The sequence below is a fragment of the Cricetulus griseus genome, chromosome 4 (genome assembly GCF_003668045.3).
Source record: "Cricetulus griseus strain 17A/GY chromosome 4, alternate assembly CriGri-PICRH-1.0, whole genome shotgun sequence".
Classification (NCBI taxonomy): domain Eukaryota; kingdom Metazoa; phylum Chordata; class Mammalia; order Rodentia; family Cricetidae; genus Cricetulus; species Cricetulus griseus.
The window spans coordinates 146242793-146248792 of record NC_048597.1 but is presented as its reverse complement, the minus strand read 5'-3'; positions in this window follow the sequence as shown (position 1 = coordinate 146248792).

Genomic DNA, 6000 nt, shown 5'->3' with positions numbered 1-6000 from the left:
TGTTTGGAGGCTTCATGGGGCCCCTTTGGCCAAGGATTCAACAAGATGTAACAAGATGCCACTGAAGCATTTACTTGGTGTCTACAATATCTATTTGGGGAATTCTCTCCCCAATTACATGGTGAGTTCATTTAGACTCCATTATTAATGATTTGTATTTCATTTTTAAAAACTGTCTGAATGTTTTCTTAGGGTTTTTTTTGGTATTTTTCCCATTTTTTATTTAAATTAGAAACAATCTTATTTTATATATCAATCCCAGGTCCCTCTCCCTCCCATCCTCCCAAGCTCCCCCACCGACCTTCATCCCCTCCCTCTTCGGCTCCATAGAAAGGAAGAGGCCTTCCATGGTGATCACCAAAGTCTGTCACATCATTTGGGGCAGGCCCTAGGCCCTCCCCCATGTGTCTAGGCTAAAAATGTATCTCTCTATGGGGAATGTCCATTTGAGCACTAGGGATAAATACTGTTCCACTACCAGAGGCCCCATAGACTGCCAAGGCCTCCTAACTGACACCCATATTTAGGGGGCCTGGTTCCATCATATTCTGGTTTTCTTGGGTCATTTCTTGATTGGGTCATTTGCTTTCTTATTGTATAGTTTGTTAAGTGCTTTATATGTTCTAGAACTTTGTATGTGCATCGTACTCTAGTCAGAATTGCAGTCATTAAGAAAACAAATAACACATTCTGGTAAGGACAAAGATAAAAAGGGAATGCTAATATGCTGTTACTATGAATATAAACTAGTCAACATCTATGAAAATCCATATGGACACTTCTAAAAATAAACTAACAAATAGATTTACCACATAACCCAGGATATTTGCCTTAAGGATTTCAAGTCTAAATGTATAGAGTTACTTGAACATAAATATTTACCTCAGCATTATTATTAAAAAATGCTAACTTATAGAACCAGTCTAGGTTTCCAGCAACAGAGGAATGAGTAGAGAAAGCACAATTCATATACATAGTGGTTTTTATTTATTTATTTATTTATTGTTTGTTTGTTTGTTTGTTTATTCAGTCATGAACTATGTAGCTGCAACATTTGCAACAAAATGGATGCAAATGGAAATAATAATAATAGAGAAATTTAGCTAGTCTCAGAAAGATAAATATTATCTTTTATTAGTGTCTCCTAGATTTTATATAGGTACTACGAATTATGTACACATATATGACAAGAAAGTACAACTGTGTTTACTGTTTTAGTTGGTGGCATGAACCTGGGAGAGCAGGGCCTAAAAATGAGGCAGACAAAAATTTCATGCAATAACCAACTTTATTCAGACCATCAGGCAATTTATACTCTGAGGGTTAAGAAGAATCACATGAACAAAGTTTACAGTCACAAGGACAAGCTGCACATGGAGAAAAAAAACAAACAGGTTTTTCCATAGAGGCATATAAGCAAACAACAATAGACAGTTGTAATGAATAATCTGTAATGATCACCTATCCACAACACCTGGGAGGGGCATGTAAGCACATTCCATGAACAGCACATGTAACCAAGGAACAGAGTTTTCAAGACTCTTGTCTATTTACTTGGAATTTTCTCACAAGGTATCAGAAAACTCCTCACACAACTTCTTTCACTGACCTTGTTCTGACACAATTGTAACTGTCTAAGGGAAGAGAGGGGACCAATAGGAGGAAGTGGGGAAGGAGAGAGTAGAAGGTAAGAATTTTGAAAGACACCTCTTTTAAAATTTGGAACAAACTTTTACCTCTGCACAAACACAAATTTTGTTTCTTATGTATAAAATGCCACACTTGGCTGTAAGGAGTATCACCAGTCACCTAGAGCATGTCCTGTTAGCAGATGACTATGTATGACATTGTCCTTGAGTTCACACTCAATTGTAAGCTTCTGTTTTTATTTCTGAGTTACTTACTAGTTATTTATTAGTGAGAACACCAATTGCCTGAGGGATGAATGTGGATATCATTAGTGTCTGTTTTCAAAGAGTGTGTTTGTCAAGAGTGTGTTTACTTAGTACCCGTCAGAAGGGAGGGGAAGCTGAGTTCTGTCTATATGAAGCTAGGGAACACCATATCAACTGAGAATACAATCCCAAGATTTCAAGTGGATGGCTGAAATTGCAGATAGCACTGAGACTTACATGTAAATATAAATTTGATATATATTTTTTCTATACATATACATACACATTTATATACATGCACCAATGAAAAGTTTTTATTTATAAAGTAGGCTATTTACATTAATTATAAGTAAGGTATCACTAATAACTATTAATGAAACAGAATCTTGATGTCAATGTCTTGAATAAAGGTTATTTAATGTTTTTTAATTACTTATTGCCAGAACTTTCTATACGTAGTTTTATACCTTGTTTGACAATGGGTAAAGGAAGGCACAGAAACTGGAATCACTGAACTGTAGTGTGGTAGCTTGGATACTCCAGAAGATGTGGTTTGTTGTTACTGACTATAGCACATTGTAATTGAAACTAGCTCACACACAAGTCTTTGCAAATGACATGCAAATAATGCAGTGGTCTTGGATCTGCCTATGTATAACAACACATCTTTCTCTTTAGATTTGAGCATATTAAACATGATTACAAGTGTCAAAAATCCTTGGAGAGTATCCATACTCTCAGAATATAATCTTCATGAAAGGTGCTTGTAAGCCTGATGTATCTGACTCTGAACATGTCCTCTTTTTTTTCATGGTTTTTGTGCCAAATATGGGGGAATTCTGTTTTCTTACCCCTGTAAAACTGTTGTGTATAGATCTTGAAAGTCAGGCAAAGATAATCAGAATATAGGAAGTAATACAACAGAACTAAGTTGTGGTGTGGTAAAACAAACAAAAACGCATGTGACTCTTTTCCATGCTTAGGTTTAAAAATAGACCTAACTCCTAATGGTTCAAATCTCTGGATATGCAATCATCCAGCTTGTTGAAGTAACTGAGACCTTTGATCATGTGTTACAGGTGAACAATTCCATAGCTCAAATGGATAACCAGACAGATTAGATGACTTGTCAAGACAGTCAGTTCATAATCAAGCCCTAAACTCAGATCTTGTAAAAATATTCTAATTAATGCCCACTGCTACTTTCATTTCCAAGAAAACCACAAGTCATTTCCCTAGTGATTTAATGCACTGAAAAATGGATCATGAAGAGTAGATGTACACAAGATCATCTGAGGCTTACTCTACGTTTTCCTCTGAACACTCCATTCCTGATGGACACTCATCACCCCTTCTAGAGTCTCACAGCATTGGTTAGTGTTAGAGGGGGATTTAGAAATCCTCAGTGTAAATACTTTTAAGCTGAGTGTTTAGAAGATGAGCTTTCAATGGTAAGGCTTTAGAAGATCCATATCTTTGGTGCTCCCATGGGTGAGTTGCACAAAATAACTAGAACATCCCTACTTTAATTGCCATTACACATTGTGGTTACATGTAAGACACTGTTTTGAAATGTTTTAGATTTTTTTTATCAAAAGATGAAAGACATAGTAGGAGAGGATGCAGATAAAAGGGTGATCATTTTTGAGAAAGTAAATGAATAGAGTCATTATGTTAAATGATATGTAAATTTCTCAAGAAAAAAACAATAGGAACAGAGCTGCCATATGATCCAGGAAACTTACTTCTGGGAATATAGACAAAGGAGCTGAAATCAATATATGGAAGAGACCCCTGTTTTCTCATTTCCACTGAAATATAATTCACATCAGCAAAATACCAAAAGGTTAAGTGTTCATCAGAGGGTGACAAGATATTAGGTTATACAACATATGCACAATGAAACAATATGCATCCATTAAAAAGGAGAAGCCCTGTCATTTTTGAGAACCTGGGTCAATTCAGAAGGTGTTATGCTCTGTGAAAACAGTTTGCATAGAAAATGAAATAGCACAGAAGAACTTATGTACATGGATTCCAACAATATTAAACTCACAGGAATAGACAGACAAAGGATGGTCACCAGAAGCTGGGAATGAGGATTAAGGCAGAGAATGGAGAAATAATCCTCAAAAAATACTCAGAGGAAGAAATAGTTTGTAAGGTCAGAGATATATGATTACAGTCAATAATAATGTATATTTCAAAATATTGATTATCAATGTTAAGGTTCTGTACATAAAAACTGATAGGTAATCTAATGGCTTAATCATGACTCACATGATGTTAACATCTATCACATACCATTTAATGAAACAACTTTCCAATCAAAAATAATATTCATTGTAAAATAGTAAAGCCTAAGAATGTACTCTGTTGCTAAAGAAAAACTAAATAGATAGAAGGCACAGTTGTCCACCTTCCTGCCTTTCTCATATTTTCAATATAAGTCAATTTGAGGCCCAAGTAGATTTCACACCCCATGCAAGGGTATAAAGCTCGATTTCACTATGGCAATGGCAAGAAAAGTCAGAACAAATGCCTTTTCCCAACTCCCAAATCAAGATACAATTCTGACAAGTCCAAGTACACTTATGGGGACAACAGGACAGAATATTTGAAATTGAGACTATTCCAGAAAACCCGTAATATATAGTCATTCTAGGAATGAGGCAAGAACATTTCCTGACTGGAGACTACCTTGAGTGACAAGTGAATGAACTATGGTGTAAAGTCACTGAGGGTGACGACTACGTCTTTCCTGCTTTCTGCATTCTTTGATATATTATAGGATCTGCCAAATCATATTGATTGTCATGATGCTTTCTGGACTAAGATTTATGCCCTAACAGCTCCTGTGGACTTCTTGGTTGGCCAGACTCTCAGCATCTGGAATGCTTTGGGGAAGCAGAGGCCAGGAGGAAATGATTGAATCACTAACCTGGCTTCCAATAAACCCAGCAGGAGAATGTCCTGTGGTGTGGCAATAACTAGAGTTTTAATGACAATAGTTGCAGGCAGCTATAGATAATATATGTGTCCCTTAAATTTTGTAAGAGCTTCCAGCTGTCATATCAAGAGGCACTCAGGAAATGTATCCTGGAAAATAAATGAATAAATACAATCGAAACAAGTGTGTAATACTGGCACAATCTTCTATCAGCCTGGATGGCTCAGCTCCAGGTATCACACCATTGTGCATCAAATATATTGCTCATGTGATAAGGCAAAGCAAGCTCAGTGGCTGTCAGAGGCAGGAGTGTGTGCTTCAAGATTTCCACCTCAGTTTGCTCTAAAGGACACCAGTCAGCCTAGGTGGCAAACATCACTTACAGAGCCAAGAATGGCTAGTTATCTTCTCTTTTCTTTATTTTTTGATTTTTTTCTTTGATATTCTTTTGCTCCTAAACAGAAGCTTACTTAAGCAACCATTATACCAAAGCTTAAGTAATTGCCTTGACTCCAAGACCCTAGCTTTCTCTCTTTTATAGGTCCTGGTCCAATTTTTTCTGCTTCATATTTGGGTAAGCCCTGCTTTCTCGAACCCAAGGGTAAAACTGAAACCAGTAAAAAATGAGTTACTATTCAATGAATCCTGCTCCCATAACCAGGAATTTTGCTACTATAACAAATGCCAGGAGCAATCAGCTTTTAATGAAGATAGGTATATTTTGTTTCATAGACTATAATCCATGATCAATTTCCCCATCACTTTTGGTGGTACAGTGAAGAAGCATGTTATTCTGCTAAAGCCAAATAACTTATCTCATAGCCATGAGCAAAATGCAGAGTATCGGAAGAGATTAAAGACTATACCCCAGGGTCTGCTTTTCAAGTTCCCACTATTCTCCAATGTCAGCAAACTGGACCTGAGATTTCATCACATGTGCCTTTCTTTGGTCAGGGGTAGGGCAGGCACTCTTCCATACTCTGTCAAGTCCATGAGCTACATCATGGATGGCTAAATCAGAAAACATCAGCAGGCTTCATGAACTTGTGTTATACAAGTGTATTCACTTGGGAGAGTCTGCTCTATCTGATACTCTGTTATTGATAATGTTAAATACATTCAGGATTAATGTCCTCACACTTTCACTGGGTTTAG